At 39.9% G+C, this 18,029-nt stretch overlaps 1 protein-coding gene across 2 annotated transcripts in view; it reads left to right on the top strand.

Moving 5' to 3' along the window:
• The window catches only part of SKI (SKI proto-oncogene), an 85,240-nt gene that overhangs the window by 12,742 nt on the left and 54,469 nt on the right, over positions 1–18,029 (top strand). The gene's annotated exons all lie outside the window — the stretch shown is intronic.

The following is an 18,029-nucleotide window of genomic DNA, read 5'->3' as shown; positions in this document are numbered from 1 at the left end:
TAATGTTACATACGGGGCTGTGGGGATGGTCTGTATAAAATGGCCGATTCCTAAAGTCTGTAAAAAAAAATTGGGTACAGTAGTTCAGTATGTGGTGTATACATTATTTGCAATGTCCTATAAATGTCTGTTCTGCTCCTGATCTAAGCTTTTAGTTGAAATGAATCTGTTCTGCACTTTATGTACATGCTCAGTAGTGACGAGTCCTGTGGAGTCGGGAATCAGGGAAATTGAGGAGTAGAAGGTTTGGTTTACCGACTCCACAACCCTGGTTACATGAGGCCTCACGCAACGTCATGACCTAGTGGGGTGCCTAGGAAGCCGCAGAGACTCCCAAAACACCAGACTGAGAATTTCTGGAGTAGAAGTCAACACTGAAGGACCGAACCGGGAGCCAGATAAGGATATTCAGAATCTTTTTTTTTTTTTTTTTTTTTGCTCATCTCTAATGGAGACATTGAGAACTAATGACATATTTGACCACCTTTTTGTCTGTAGGCCATACCTAAAATCCCTCCCATACAAATGTACACTTTGTTTTGAGAAGTTTGCACGCATTTCTAATGGAGAGAGAAAAATGAAACACTTTCCAGAAAAAAAAACAACCAAACGGTTGGGCAGTAAAATTTTAACATGCATGATCTTCCCCTTGGCATTATCTGTCTGGAGACCTTCATATACTTTAGATTGTCAGTTTCTCACTCGAAATCCATCCATAGGTTTGGAAAAAAGTCGATGGGTTTGAAATTCTGCTTGGAAAAATTATGATCCGTAGGAATTTAATGGAAACGAACCTCCATAACGAAGATGTGAGCAGAACCGTGCACTCGTATCAGCCGTGGATGTATAATAACACATTATGATGGCGTTGACTCTTCGTCTGTCCCACTTCCTGTTTACAAGATTGCTGTTCCAACCTCGCTACTGCTCCTTCACATTATGACACTTACATACATGTAACCGTTCCCAATGTAAACATAAAGTACAAGAACCTAAGGGCTGAGCCATCCAAGCTAAATATATATTTAAGGGCTCTTAGAGTGGATGTGAATTACCCATTAGCGTCTACAGCCGAGGCATTCATAATAACCGTGCTGCGCTCAGTGTGCCTCTGGACGTTTCCTTGTAGCGCTCCGTTGCGGTAGTTACTATTAAGCAGCCACGGGGAAACATTTTTGTGGCAGAGGTGAATATATTTTGGATACTGATGAGTGATGACATCTATTTTTTTTTTTTTTTTTTTTCCTTAGATATGCATCGTAGCCTGGGATTTCCTGGGGCAAAATCATTGTTCTTTTTTTATATATCTCTGGAAATATCTTGTTTATGACCTTTTTTGCTTTTATATCTTCACTTTTTTTTGTGTGCGTGGGTAGCAGGAGCCCCCACTAGTTTGGTTCACTTTGCAGACAAGGACGTTTTACCTTTTTAAAAACAGGATCTGTTGTCTTTGCTCTGTCTGGGGAACTCTTCCTGGACAGACATCAAATTACACCGCTTGGGTTTTTAATCCAAGTTTTTGTGGGCTTTTTTTTTTCTTGGGAACAGACGTGATTTTTTTTTCTTTCCCCGTCGTAAATGCCTCTAGTATTAAAGCATAATTTACATAGGCTGAGGATAAGAAGGTGTTTGTAGATCTGAATGTTCTTTTTATGTGTGTACAGATTCTGAGGTCTTATTCTCACGTCTGAGTATCTCTCATAGGACGGAGATGGTGAATAATTTAACAAGTGCAGGCAGGGTTGTCTAGCGTAGCCACACTGTTAGAAATTCTCTAGTCAGCAGACAGCTAGTCTGGGCAGGCAGTGAGGACACTTAGTCAATATTCCATCATCATCTTGCTGTTAACCGTTGCAGCACAAGACCGTGGGCGGAAGCCCGACGCACAGCTGTGGATCCCTTCATCTCTGCCGAAACATTTAGTGTGTAATTTTAGAACTGAAAAGGGATGGTCTTTTCATGGATCAGTGGCTTTAGCTATGGTAAATCCCAGCATTGGTGTCATTCCATTTTCCATTGATGGAAAAATATAGCCCATACACTCCTCGACTGGTCCAAGCACTCTATCCAAACACTTGGTTCATGCGTTCGTCGACTGGTCCAAGCACTCTGTCCAAGCACTTGGTTCAAGCGTTTGTCAGTTGGTCCAAGCACTCGGTTCAAACACTCGTCAACTGGTCCAAACACTCGGTTCAAGCGCTCATTGACTTGTCCTAGCACTCGGGTCAAGTGCTCGCCGACTGGTCCAAGCGCTCGCCAACTTGTCCAAGCACTCGGGTCACGCGCTCGCCGACTGGTCCAAGCACTCGGGTCACGCGCTCGTCGACTGGTCCAAGCACTCGCCGAACATTGCAAGTTGTCTCTACGCTTATCCAGTGGCCATGGTAGACCCATAACCACCAGTTCAACAAAACTATACCACTAGGTTTTCCCATTGAACTTCATTGTAAGTTTGCTTAACTTCTTTCATAAAAAACAGTCTAACCATTTCGGTAGTCGTGTGTATATGTATATACATGTGTGTATATGTATATATATATATATATATATATATATATATATATATATATATATATATATATATATATATATATATATATATATATATTTTTTTTTTTTATTTTTTTTTTCACAAAAAAAAGCTGCCCTGCATGGGTGTATGGGCCATGTCCAGTAATGGCTTCTGCTATCCACAGCTCTTTGAAAAAAAAAGAAATCCAAATGTGCTAAATGGCCACTGACACATGGTCTACTCTCGGTTTTGAATAGATCCCGAACATACTTGTCCTGTTTCAAACTTGTCAGCCGCACACAACCATCACCCTTCTCTTTAACATCCCAGATGGTAAATAACAGCAGGAGATAGAAGGGACAGCATTGTCCCTTTTCTTATGCCTAATTTAAGTCCCTCACTGTCTGTCCATCTCTCTTTTCCAGTTCCTTTTCTTCTGCTCCTGACTCTTTCACTAAATGATCAAATTAGGCTGTCTATTTGGAAGTTGGGGTGGGAAGGAGGGATATTGAGTTTGTTAAATGAATCTACCACACTCCAAGAAATTCTGAATTAAACTCATTGGGCATCTTTCAATTGTGCAATGTGTCGTTGTGTATTTAATGCTAAAATTGCATGTTTTTTGCTTCCAAGAATTTTTTTTTTTTTGGTGTCTGTATATTAGGTTTAATCAAAATGGATCCTACTAAAGACAAGTCCAGGTTCGGTTTCTATAACTTTTTTTTTTTTCTTAAATTATATAATTTTTTTTTAACATAACAAAAAGTAATATATATATATATATATATATATATATATATATATATATATATATATATATATATATATATATATATATTTTTTTTTTATTATTACCACAACTTGAACTTATTCTGCTGAAATGAGTCTATGTTTTTCTTTTTCCGGGGCAGTTTCAGACTTATTTTGCTTTTGTTGTTTTTTCAGATCTGGATCAGGGTTACATTCTGGTAATTTTTTTTTCTCATTTTCCCCCTGAGGTCTGAGGCCCCTTTATCGCTGCTGCCCTCAGAATGTCCCCCAGGTATTGGGGGTCCCTAGTTGTCATAGTATGTTGGATTTATGGTGGGATTTTCTCTACCCTTCCATGACCCGGAGTGATGCCAAACGCTGGTCACTGCTTTTCTTTCCAGCTTCACGCGATTGAATCAGAGTGCTTGGTGAATTGAAAAATAGAATGGATTAATGAATTCCCTGAGTGCAAGGGTGACCATCCCTTTTGTCTGCTTTTGTTTTACACTGTTGAATATTAATGAAAAGGGGGTGCAAGGCCTGGTTACAAGTCACTGGTGCTTCAAAAGGTGAAGGGGCCACTCTTCTCTCTAGTCCTTTTTTTTTTTTTGTTTTGCTAATATTGGCGTTGATGAAAACCTATGTGGCTGTCAGATTTCATTCTTCTCCGTACATGCGATGACCAGAGCAGCTGTGTTGGCTTTTTTTTCTTATCTAAACCCCATCTACTGCTATAGGTGCCCTTAATGCATCTTGGTTAATAATAGAAGTTGGTTAATTTGGATTTTTGTATCTTGCACTTAATGTATCGTCTTCTTTGCTTTATGTATTTGATTAACGTAGAGGAGACTTACTGATGTGGTAGGAGGAATAAAATGACCTGCCTGTTTGCAGTTTTGGGAACTTGGTTTATTTCTTCTGTGTTCAGTTCCTTCCCTTTGTCAAACTTTATCTTGCAAAGCTACATTTGTAACTTGGATCTGCCTGCTATGTATGAATAGAAACCACTGTTCTTTTGTTAAGGAAGTCCTCCCTTTCCTCCTACTCTCCACTTATGCTCAAGAAGCTCCTGGGGACTTTTCTTCTTGCTGTGGAAGACTTGAGAAAAAAAACACCTTCACAAAGACCAAGTTACCTTCTCTAAAGTTCCATCATGCTGAGTGGTTTACCTTTTAGTGGTTTGGTTAAGGCTTAAAACGCATCTATATTACTATTCTATACATAAAAGCTTCTAGTTCTATGTGTTTTAAGATTTTCTTCTTGACTGCGACAATACCACTTGGCAACATACATCGATGCCTTATGTCCTCAAGCAATAGAAGAATTGGTGTGCTCGACTGAGTGGATCTATTGACTACCTATACAGAAATCTCAAAATTTTTCGATGTTGAAAGTGAAATAGTTTACTACACTAACATGGTTAAAGCTGACATGAAATCCAGGTTATTGGAGGCGTAAGCTTGTTTCAAGGCCTAGAGCCTCTTTGTCAAGTCATGGCGAAACCTTCTCATTGCATTCGATGTATAGTCTTTATGCCTTGAAACGTGTTGCCACTTGAGACTAGTGTGTTTCACATGTTTTAATTACCTGGATTCTGGCTGATCCGATAAGCAGATTGTGTCCAACCCAGAACCAATATAGGTGCTCAAGAGTCTACTCTTTGTTCTTCTTCTTTTTGATGATTCTTGCTACAGGAATTCCTGCTCGTATTTTTGTCTTTTTACTATACGTCTAGTTGAAGGAAGATCTCAACGACTTTGAAGCAGAATAAATCAGACTGGAGGGGAAAAAAAAAATGCTCTCCTATAAGAAATCTGCATCCTTCAACTTCCTTGAATATCTGGAAATAACGTGAGAATAGTAATCAAAACTGAACTGTTCTCTTGGTAATCCATCCCTCCTCCCATCCGATAAGCTGTGGTGATCTAGCCGGTCATCGTTTGTCAAAAAAGTTTTTAAAGAACTTTTTTCATGAAATCGGCAGTATATCCTTCATTTACATGGACTGTTGGGTAACTCCTAACTTCTTCATACCTTGTTTTTTCTTCAACAGTTTCTGGTGCACCTGCCTTGGTTTAAAAACTTTTATCTTACCAATATATCTCAACTGAATCGCACCATATGGTTTGCCAGCAAAGTATAAATCTGTTAGTTACATGAGGTTTCATGTATCTGTAAAACTCTTTCTTAAGCAGTGACGACATTTGTGCATTTTAGAGTCCAAGTCCTCCTGGGCCTTGTATTGTGAACTTGACACAATATCTAGGGAGACTAGACAATCTCATATTTAGCTTTCTGTAAAACCACTTGATATTCCAAAGTTGCTTCAGCTGAGCTGCAGAGAGTAATACTCATCTGGCCTGCAAATCCGACATCTGACGGATGTTCTTTGATAACAAGGCAGCAAGCTGTCTCCATACAGCGTCTCCTCTAACTTCCTCTTTTTATTAATGTTGCTTGTCTCAGCGGTGCCAACACAGTACTCAAGTTTTTGCTATACTGGATTGGTTGTGAGTAAAAAAAAAAAAAAAAGTCGGGGGGGGGGGGGGAGGAATAAACAGTTTTTATAAATGGAGCATTTTTATTCTCAGACGCCAAAGTTATTTAATTTTTTGGTTGGGCGGAGAATACTTGGCGAATGTACAATTTTGAAAGTTCTTTTGTTGCTTCTAAAAAACCTATTTATATACTGTTAGGTTGCTTAACAAACTTGCTAAGTGGTGTAAACCGTCTGATTTAATGTAACCATGATTTTTTTTTTCTTTTATCGGACATACACAAGTTATTTTGCAACCTACAGTGTGTTGCAACCCACTTGGCAGACTAGCAAATGACCCTGAAAATCCGTAGAAAAATATGCGCTGATTTTACTCGTATTGCGGTGAATTAAATGCACTATGCAAATTTTTCTCAAAAGATAGGGCAGGCTGTAGACTTCAAAGTACCCAGCGTGGCACAGATCAGTGGCAGATTATTTACGTTGCGAAACAGCCCAAGCCCCATTCACTCGCAATGCGACTACATTGATGACAGTTTGGGACAATGTCGCAGTGCAAAATCGCGATGTTCATGTTGCTAGCCTTCCGTCCTCTGTACCAAAATATCATTTTGTAAGCTGACAGTATCATGAAATACAATTTGTTTGTCTGTTTATTGTTTAGCTTTTCCGAACCAGTCATTTTTCTCTTTACTCTCCAGCGTATCTGCCTTCCCGTGTGCTAGTAAAGCCAAATGCATCGAGTTACGTTGAGTTATTTTTAGAGACATCTGTTGTGTTTGTCTCCACTTAACCTAGTCCTATCAAGCAAATATTGCTGTGTTGTAAAGGGAGATTGGACATTCTGTACGATTGTGAGCTTCCTACGCTGTACGGGTGCTTAGTGTTCAGATTAAACTTTAACTACAACCCGGTCTTATCTGTGACCTCAATGGATCTTTGGTCCTAGCTGATGCATTTATGAATATATTGTCTGTCATCTGCATAGTTGCGTATCTCTAGAAGATACAGGCTACATAAGGGCTCATTCAGACATCAGTTTTTCACGTACATGTTCCATCAATGGTTTATACAAAGCGAATGTTTACCCATTCTAGACTATAGGGGTGCTCTAAATTTTTTTTTCCAGACTATGGGTCTGTGAAAAACATGGATGGCATCAGTGTGTTGTCCGTGATTACAAAGGATAGGAGAAGCTTCGGAATTTATTTTTCCATGTCCTTTTGCCGTACATGAAAAATCACTGACATCGGAGTATGGGTTCATGCAGACGTCCTTGAATTTCGTTTCGATCTCAGACATGGACTGGTTACTGCTCTCCTGACCCAATCGTGATAGGCTCCTAGAAATACATGCTGTGATTCTCCGGTTGGGAGACCCGTGGCCAATCCGTACATTATGGTCCAAGATCGGGCGGAAACCCACGGATGTCTGCACGAGCCATATTTTTGGTCTGAGTGCTGTCCAACAAAATATTTGATCGCACTTATACCAATGTTAGACTATGGGCCCGTGCACATGTCCAATTCTTTTTTTTTTTTTTTTTTTTTTTTTTTGAGACAAAGATCGTCCAAGAAAACGCTGCTTGCTCCAGTTTGATCCAATATTCAAACTGCACTTGGTTATGCAAGTCAATCAGTCCGTGGGAAACCTCAAACTGCTCTTGGATGACCTCTGAGTGCAGTCCGTTTTCTGCACACTGACAGAATGGAAAAGATGGCGAAATGTTTTTATTTTTCCATCTTCTCATCCGAAAGAATCATAGAATACTATGCTGACAGTGTCTCTCTTGGCTGAGGCAATCTATGGCCATCTGCACTTGCTCCAAAGGTAAAAAGCCCAGTGGCTCGTTACCACTGTCCTCTTACAATATTATGCACTTAATGCATGCCATTTTAGATGATTTTCCCAATCCTATCTTCCACAAAGGGCAGATAACTTGCACTCGTGTTTTTTTGCGCAGTCGAGACCGGTGGTTAAGGCGATGGACTAAAAGATGTTGACTATATTTAGTAAGAAAATTCAATTGAAGAGCTTAGAAGTGAATTTGTTTTTGTCTACTTGACACTTTTTTTTTTTTTCCTTCCATGAAGCGCTTGTAAACTATGGTCACACCCAGATTCGTGTTGTGACTATTGTGGTGACACAGGACTTTTTCACATTGTTGGGGATCTAGACGCTTCCAAAGCAAAGGCATGGATTACTACTCCTCTGTCGGAGGGGTGGGGGTTTGATAGGTAGACTTTAGGCAGTGCGCTGACTGTGTGAAGTGGTAACACAAAAGAAATAGCTGGGGCACGATCAGGCCAGGTTACAGCTGTTGACTGAGTTGGCTGCGGCCTCCTGAGTTCAGGGGAACTATTGTTTGTTGAGTCTCTTGTGTTGAGTTGGAATTGTGACAGACTGTAGCTGTCTGCACATCACATGAGGCGCAGGGCTTGACCTGCCAACTGTGGGCAGTTCAGTGTGACAGAGCCCACATTACTCTGATTTCATCCCAAGCGAGCAATGGTGGAAATTAAACATCTGAGTTGCAGCCTAGATGATCTGGAGGAAAATACTTTTTTCTCATTCCCATCTACCTTGAAGTTAATGGATTTTTACTTTTTTGTTTTTCAATGTTTTTTTTTTTTTTTTGCTTTTGACGACGCAACTCGTCTGAAACTTTTCATTGCCACACACAGTCCTTCCTGAACGTCTCGCCGTCTCTGATCTAATCCTAGCTTGTTCTTGTGTGGTTTTTTTAAAGGTGTCATAAAACACATCCTTGTGTATAAAATGGCAAGCTTATGTTTCATAACCTAATAATGAGTGCTTGCTGTCTGACACACTCTTCCTGCCTGTCCTTGTAAAATGTGAGAGCCATTTAGCTTTGTAAAAAAACAAAAACCCCAAACAAACAAAAAAAACACTTTTTAAAATATTTGAATGTCTTGCAATGGGGTCTTAAAACCAGGAGACAACTTAATTTGTGCATTTGGCATCTGTTTATTGCAATGCTTCAGCAGATGTACCACGTCACGTAGAATCTGAAGTTGTGCCACATCGATTAGCCAAGTAACCTCTGCCTTGTAAGGGTGTACGGTAACATATCGTCCCTGTTGGAACCAAATAGTGGCTTTTTTTTTTATAAATCTTTTCTTTCCTTGAGTCATTGCATGAAATCCAAGGTGTTAGGACCCCCTACGGTGCCCCATTACAGCTCCATACTACTCAAAAATTGGAGTAAAAATTTGTCCATAAACTGATCTTGTATACAATTACGCTAAAAAGTTTGTGACGCACATTGGTTTGAGAATGTTTTTGTTTTTTTGACTGTGACTTGATCACATCCCCCTTGGAGCACAATGGTTATAGATGGCTTATTTTTTTTTTTCTTTCTTTCTTTTAACAAAACCCACGCAACAACTGTCACGTCTTCTCTATCTCCCCGAAGCTCAGATGATGGTCACAGAACGCAGGATCCTGCCTGTAGCTGCCTGGAAGTGACTTGTGCTTATGGCTTGGCCTTTCCAAGGGCTCATTTATGCTGGAACAAATCGTACAAGACAATGCTTTAGGATCCAGCTGGAGGATGTTGTGATAGTAATGCAGCATCAGCAAGATGAAAATACAGCGAAAAAAGGGGAAAAAATTCCACTTAAAGCAAAACGAAATGTTATATAAAGCTTCTAGAGTGGTGTCTGTCAGTGGAATAGTCTTTTGCTTGTAGAAATGTCATACGGTTTTCTAAAAGTTGGTCACCATTTAATCCTCCATGATGGGTTCGACGAGTTGTCAGTATCGTTGCACCTTAACATAATTGAACATTTGATGAGTCAGAAGATTAGTAATTGTATAGAAGTTCTTCTGTATTCGTTGCATATGTATATTCTGGATGACGTTCCTGCACTTGGTCTCCTCAAATGGAAATTTCCAGCTGAGAAAATGTGTGTCGAGACGAGAACATCAGACAGAACATGTGTGCTTGTGGTAAGCAGGAGATGATTAATGACCACTTCGTTTTATTTTGGATTCTTCTTCAAAGTAAAGCAAAGTTAAATCTGTACTCTAAGATGTCGGCTGAGGGGGACACCTCTGTTTGAGTAAACTTATCCGATCTTTGGCCCTTTCTCCCCCCCCCCCCCCTTAGGGATTCAGCTCCTCCAAAACATGAGTTTTCTACCCCCTTCCTAACAGACGTGTGTCAGATGGTGAACTGTTAATTAAATTACCAACAGCACGTTGCTCAAGGTCCAGGAAAGTATTGAGCTATTCTGTCAGCAGCCTAGCATCTGGAGGTGAAGTCTTTTTAATAGCATGACATCAAGTGTCTTAACAATAACTTTACATACTTCTCAGAAGAAGTTTCTTCCTGTCTCGGTTCATTAAGTTCTCGATTCTAGGATTGCATTTAAAGTAGCTGAGAGTGTCATTCATACGTAGGTATGTAAATATCTTCTTGGTGCATCTCCGAACTTGGAAGTATGAGCTAAACTGATGGCCAAGGGGTTGGGTGAATTTTTTTTCTTTGGAAAAGTAGTATTAACTACCGTTATCTTTTAATGAATTATTATTATATTTTTTTTTTTACGAAATAAAAAGTAAGTTTTTGAGTTGAGTGCAGTTTTATTAAAGCAACATGTTTCTTTAGAGCTTTTCTCCACTTGCATCTTGTAGATCTAGTTAGATTACTTGGGGGCGGTGGTGTCGTTGGATGGCGCTCCTTCTTTGCAACATGACCTTTTGGCACCAGAAGAAGAAAAAACATGCCCGGGTTCTCCTATGCTTCTGACGCCCAGTAATTTTATAAGTCTTCAGCATCGGCTTATGCAACTGTCTTCGGAGCAGGAAGGGGTCATTTGAGGCAGCTGTCTCAATCTGGCAGCTTTCTCATCTCCTCTCGGAGGCTGTCTGGGAGGATTTGTTCTGTTTCGTTTTTTTTTTTTTTTTTTTTTTCTTTTTTCAAGGGGCACATTGAGGCAGTTATGAGGATTAGAGTTAAAACAAAAGTTCGTTTCATCGTTTTCATTTTTTTTTTTCCCCTTCCTCTCTTGGCCTTGGTTTTTGCTGTAAGACATTCTCATTTCAATGGCAAACTGAAAACGCTCATAATTGGTTTTTTTTGTTTTGTTTCATCTTCTCCCCTCCTTCCTTCCAATCTGTAAAGATCTGCATTCCTCTTTTTTTGCACTGAAATTCCTTAGATTATGTATAGGGGGTAAGAAGTTTATACTTTGCGTCTCCCTTGTGTCTCCCCTTTTCCTCATAGATTGTAAGCTTGCGAGCAGCAGGGCCCTCATTCCTCCTGGTATCTGTTTTGAACTGTGATTTCTGTTATGCTGTAATGTCTGTTGTCTGTATAAGTCCCCTCTATAAGTTGTAAAGCGCTGCGGAATATGTTGGCGCTATATAAATAAAATTATTATTATTATTATTATTTGCATGCGTTGTCTCATTGAAACACTCCCTGTCATGGCTACTACATCCGTGCAATTTACGATGCGCCTCCCAACATCCCCACCCACATATACTATCAACTTCCACTCTGGCTGCACCCCCAACCCAGCCGCTCCATCATTCAGCACTTTATTAAAACTCGAAGCTGAGAGGCCTCACACAGTAGACAGGAAGGTTTTGTGGCGTATAATTAAATCTAAAGCTGCTTTAGGGATTAACGGGTCCACCCAGGTAACCATCACTTCCTTTGCCACAGGGAAACTCGCTCGTATCTTGGCAGATCTGTAGCATAAACAGGAGGAAAGGCCGGAGAGTTTTACATCTGTACCATACAGCCCCCCAAAAATGCAAGTGTGGGATGAAAAATAAAATAAGAACCTTCCGTCTTGCATTTTGTCATCTGTAAATAGAGTAATAATAGACATTTAGCCCCGTGGGACCGTCAGCGTTTGATCTAATTTCTTTGTTGCTGTGCTAAGAGCATTGTCGGCCCTCTAGGAATTGCAACCTATGATTATGGTGATTTGCGGAATGGCCTGTCACTTGACAGCCCAGTGGTGCAATTGATTTGTAGGTGGTGGAAAGTTGTACATTAGCTTCTTAATGAGTCTACCCCACACTTTTTCTATTATGATCCGGTTTCTGGAGTATTTTTTTTTTTTTTTTTTTGGGGGGGGGGGGGGGGATTTCGAATACATCACGTTACTTTACAATCCCTCCTAGGTAGATGCATTCCCTCTGCTTGATGACTGCCAGGGATCTGTTGTAATTTGTGGGAGATCATGGCTACTTGTAATAATCGGCAAGCGATCAATTAAGTTTTTTTTTTTTTTGTTGTTGTTTTTTTTAAATTGGGAATATTTAGGGGTTTGGGGTTTTTTTTTATGGATCACAATCTATATTCATAAAAAGAAATTGAAAACTTGCAATTCTCACACCATCCACTGGGTCATTTTTTACACTCCTACTTCCTGTTTCAGGAAACAATACCTGTACTTTAGCCACAATGATCAGCCTACAATCCTTTTGTATTGAAGGCTCTTATGAGTGTTTAAAGGTTATTTGGCTTTGACGTGACATTGATTGGTGAATCCTGTATTATCTGCCATTTGTACCTCTGAGGAAATTCCTGAAAACTTTCTAAAAGGACAGCAAGTATGACTATAAATTATTCCAACTGGTCAGTGTAAAAATTACCAGATTACTACATTTTATTTATTTTAATAAATATTATGAAAGATGCCATTTTTAAAAATGAAAAAATACAAAAACCTGAGAAACAAAAGCATTAATCATTTCCCATTAAGAATAGAGCGCTATTCTTGGATAGCTGAAGTCCTTTACAAAAATTGGGGTCCTAAGCTGGGACCTAATCTACCGTATATACTCGAGTATAAGCTGACCCCCCTAATTTTGCCACAAAAAACTGGGAAAACTCATTGACTCGAGTATAAGCCTAGGGTAGGAAATGCAGCAGCTACCGGTGAATTTCAAAAATAAAAATAGATGCTCCATACCGTTCATTATTGCCCCATAAGATGCTCCATGTAAAGCTGTGCCACATATAATGCTCCATACATTTCATTATGGCCCCATAGATGCTCCATATAAAGCTGTGCCATATATAATGCTCCATACCGTTGATTATTTCCCCATAGATGATCCATATATAGCTGTGCCATATAGAATGCTCTGCACCGTTCATTATGGCCCCATAGATGCTCCATATAAAGCTGTGCCATATATAATGCTCTGCACCGTTCATTATGGCCCAATAGATGCTCCATACAAAACTGTGCCATATAGAATGCTCTGCACCGTTCATTATCGCCCCATAGATGCTCCATATAAAGCTGTGCAATGTATAATGCTGCTGCTGCAATAAAAAAAAAATGACATACTCACGTCTCTTGCTGCCCGCAGCTCCTCAGCGTCCCATCTTGGCGTCTCTCCGCACTGACTGTTAAGGCAGAGGGCGGCGCGCAGATTAGTACGTCATCGCGCCCTCTGACCTGAACAGTCAGAGCAAGAGGACGGGAAGACTGAGCGGCATCCGGCGTGTGGAACGTGGACAGGTAAATATGTAATACTCACCTGCTCCCGGCGTCCCTGGCTCCTTACCCCGGACAGATGGTCTCCGGGTGCCGCAGCCTCTTCCTCTGTCAGCGGTCACCGTTACCGCTCATTAGAGAAATGAATATGCGGCTCCACCCCTATGGGAGCGGAGTCCATATTCATAACTTTAATGAGCGGTCCCACGTGACCGTTGAACAGGGGAACAGCTGCGGCACCCGGAGACCGTGGGACAGGCAGGGGGAGCGCCAAGAGCTCCGGAAGCAGGTGAGTATATGACAGACCTCTCTCCCCCTCACCCACCGACCGTGACTAGAGTATAAGCCGAGAGGGGCACTTTCAGCCCAAAAATTTGGGCTGAAAATCTCGGCTTATACTCGAGTATATACGGTATTTATTAATGGAAAATACCCTTATAATCCAAGGGAGATCAAAAGCAGCAAACCACTTTAAGCTCAAACTTTCTAGGAGGACGACAAGCAATTTTACCAAAAAGGATAAAACGTCACCAAGAAGTAGAGAAAAATTTTAGAATTTTTTTTTTTTTTTCTTTTTCCTCCAGGATCGGCGACACTCTTGTCCATAGGTTTCAATACCCCAAAGGCAAGCCATGGTCAATGGTGGGTTAGTTTCTGGAGAAAAAAAAGGAATACTGCCTTTCTAGTCCCCAAAAATTATTTTAAAATTAAAACCTACAAACAATGGCCATATGGTCTTACTTACCAACACGACCTAGAATCCTACATGATTGCCTTTTGTTTCCAACTTCTCCAATGTCTGCCTGTGAAATTAAGAAAAAAAAATGCCCTGGGGTGTTTCCTTGTAAATCCCTTTTACAGATTTTCAACTATTTACATTTTCTCTTCTTCACAGGTTGTAATATGAATTCTTGGAGGACTTTCCTTTCCTTGGACAATTACGAGGGATTTTACATTATTTTACTGGCGCTGAGTTATAGGGGATGTATGTGTTCAGTAAATGACCACCTGCTTTTTGCAATATGGGCGGGGACTTAACTCCTTCATATTAGGCTTTCTTTTTCCTGTGGCTCCGGGTTTTTTCATCAGTGGCCTGTTTTCAATGATGCTTTTATTTCCTGTGGCCTTATGAATGAGGCGTAAAGACTCCTGTTGTAAGACCTAATTTTTTTTTTTTCCCTGTTGCCAGTTCCTGGCTGGAATGAAGAGGTTAATCCCGCAGTCTCCTTAGCTCCAGTCAGTTCATTCATATGGTTTTTGTTTAGTGTTAGGATGTAAATTACATCAGCGTAATATATAAGCGGATATATCGTCCCTTCTGCTGGCCAGATGTTGGAGGCATAGATCAGGCAAAGGGGGGGTAAAAAAAAAAATTGCTGCAGAAAAAGGGCTATTTGTGCAGAGGATTTACAGCAGCGCCTGGAGCACATTTCCAGCAGACGGGTAGAAGCGTTTATTATGGTGACAAGGCCCAGGCCTGCTGAATAGTTAAAAAAAAAAAAAAAACAGGAAGAAGCATGCTTTCTCTGGGACTTTAGTCAGGAAATACTAAATAAAAATAATAAAATTAAAATGAATTCAATCTTGAAAAAGTGCAGCAATGGCTTGGAAAATAATTTGGTAGATCGAAGAAAAATTTTCAACTGGGAACTGGTGCAAATTGTAGACCTTTTTAAAGGCGTTAACTTTCTTCTTCCCCCTCAAAAGTTCCACATGCAGGATGATTTTCGGCCACCCCAATAGTGGATAGGGTCATATACTAATTCATTAGTCTCCACAGCGGCTGGCCAAAGTGAGAACATAATGATCTCCTTAGCAGATGAATCGATTTGCAGGACCCCAGTCCATTGGCCGCTTCGGTATTCTGTGACTACCGGACAGGAGCCCTATGAGTCGCCTCTTACTTGTGGCTCTTCTTTTTTTTTTTTTTTTTATTAGCTGTGCTGGCGTAATATCATTGAGGTGTGACACACAATGTTGCACCAGGCAGGCTGACCAAAAAAGGAGCCACGAATACTGTCGGGTAAGAGGCATTTTGCAGGGGTCACGGAACATTGACTTGGCCAATGGACTCATGTCCTGCATATTGAATGATCTTCCAAGCACTCTTGTTCTTCTGTTGTCTGGTATAGCAGCTTATTCCAATTCTGTAGCCCCAAAAATGGCAACACTAGATGGGCTGAACGTAGATCGCCCAGAGAATCTGCATCCAGAACGTCTTACAAATGAAAGGGGAGTTACCAATGTGAGACAGGTAACGACTGACAGTCCACTTTCTTGATCCGCAGGTCTCACCTTCGTAGCGCCTCCTTTCATTTATAATAATCTCTGGAGGCAGATTCTCATGTAGAGCTACGTCCCACCCATAGATCTTAACAGATCATTCACATAATAGGCAAAACTTGAATTACCCTGAAATAAGACTGTTCTCTACAATCCGATTGTTTTATTAAACTCTCTATGACCTATATAGATGGTTCAGGAGGATTCATCCTGCTGACAGATTTCCTTTTAAGCCGGTTATATTTTAAAGTGGGGTCTTTGGCCTCATTCAGATGTTTCGCTTCTATGATCTTACCTGTACTTTTCACCTATTAGTCTGAACATGTTCTCATGTCCATGTGTTGTTTTTTTTCGACTGATTTGTCTGCGAAATAAGGGGACATATCCATTTTTTTTTTATTTTTTTTTTTAATTTCAACTGATGGGCAAAAAAAAAAAAAAAGCACTGTGAATTTTTGTTTTTCCTCTTACACACAAAAAATAAAATTAAAAATGACAGAATGAGGGTTTAGAATGTGTTCACATAAGCAGAAAAGGAACTTTAAAGCACTTTAAAAATAAAAGCCTAGATTGGTTTACCTTCGGAGGAAGTTTTTGTTTGTTTTCTGTGCAGTTGTTTTTACTTTTATACCTTTTTAGCCAGACAGAAATAGCCTTGTAGAGCTAGAATAGAACAGGTGCAACCTCATTTGGGCCTCTTTCCTAGGTGGGGCCTCACATAGGACTAGATAGGAGAGAACATAAGTGAGCAAGATTAGGAAAGACGGAGGGGGTGCCCAATGGAGAAGAGGGTGTGGGTGGAGAGAGTTGCAATATTTTTGCATGCACATTTAGGTCTGTAGCAATGCGATTGAAGGTGAGATGCAAAAAAAAGTATTTTCCTGGAAGCCTGATTTGTTAGAGGGCAGACTAACGAGTGTGTTTACGTAGAAAAGTCAGATGAGAACAGCAGGCCTAGCCTGCCATTAATCATTCTCCACATCCCAGGGAAACCTCAGGTTAGATTAGATAGTCTGGAGATGATTTATAAAGCGAGTTCCTGAGCAGAGGTCTCTGAAGGAGTCATGCATTATCTTTTTGTTGTTCCTGTTTTATATTGCTCCTAATGTAAACCCTGCATACAAATCAGTAATGCAAGGATGTGATCAAAATGCAAACGTAATGGCGAGGGCTACAAAGACCAGATCAAAGCTAATGGCAGAAGATTTCATTAACTTAATAGATCCATTATTAAAGTTTCCTGAATTTTGTAAATTTTTTGCACATTATTATTTTATTTTTGTTGTTTTTTTGTTTCGATGGCTAACGGATAATCTGATTTTTAGATGGCCTCCGTTGATCCTTCCTGTTAAGTTGTCCAGTTGGAGTTGGACACATGTCTGTGGTTAAACGTGCTTGATAATTAACACAAGGAGATGCTTAGAAAATCTCATATTCATTAACTATGCATCACTCTTCTTGGAAGGACTGTGGTCCATTGCTTACTGGGTCTGAGGTTATTTCCACCCTGGTGTCCAGCATCACTTAACGGCATATGGAATGGTTTATTGGAGGCCACGTGAAGTCATGTCATATATTCTCTTGGCCATTGCTCCAGTTAAATTAGTTGGAGGTTGACCCTTTTTTTTTTTTTTTTTTTTTTTTAACGTCTTCTCTCTAGAGTCAGGTTTTCTTCTGGATGACATTTGTATCCTTGAGCTTTACCAGCACTTTCTCTCTGCAGAACTGGTCAAAGTTAGGTTGTGCGAATATTTCACCTCTGGAAAAGAATATGGGAAAAATGACCAAGCTGTGTAGTTTCTAGGGTTATGATGGCCTGATAAATTCCCTCTTAAAGGACCATTTAGGACATCGGGGTTTGGAATTAATTTCCTATTTTTATTATATTACACAAAATTGGATGGCACAATAAATTGTGGAGTGCACAACCGCTGCCTCGTGCTGAGCTTGGCTCTTCACAACTACCAAAGAGGTGGAACAGTTTTATGGCCTTTTATTGTAAAATCTTTCTCATGCTTGCTGCAATGTCTCAGGACCGGGTGCATTTTTCAAAAAAACAAATCTGAACACCGGGAACTTACGGTAATGAAAACTAAAGTTGACTGTAAGTAAAAAAATGGTCCCCATAAAAAAATATTTCCCGTTAAATTTAACGTTTTGGTTATTACAGCTGTAATAACTAATGATCAAGATTTTTAGAATAAGTTAAATTTTCATAAGAAAAACAGTTGTTTTAATTTTTATTTCTTAAATCAATAGTACACGTGAATATAACAAACCTTTGTAACATGACTTGTCTATTTTAGAAATAAAAATTAAAACAACCGTTTTTCTAATGAAAATGTAAAACTGTTCTTTTAATTTTTATCTTAAATAGACAAGTCAAGTCATGTTACAAAGGTTTCTTATTTTCATGTGTACTATTGATTTGATTCTTTCTCTTCCTGGATTGATCTTTTAGTCTCGTTTCATGGGTAAAATTGGTGAAGACAGATTT

Source organism: Ranitomeya variabilis, chromosome 4 (assembly GCF_051348905.1).
Source record: "Ranitomeya variabilis isolate aRanVar5 chromosome 4, aRanVar5.hap1, whole genome shotgun sequence".
In the NCBI taxonomy this organism is placed as follows: domain Eukaryota; kingdom Metazoa; phylum Chordata; class Amphibia; order Anura; family Dendrobatidae; genus Ranitomeya; species Ranitomeya variabilis.
Note: the sequence above shows the minus strand (reverse complement) of the source record. Positions and strands in the feature narration are given on the sequence as shown.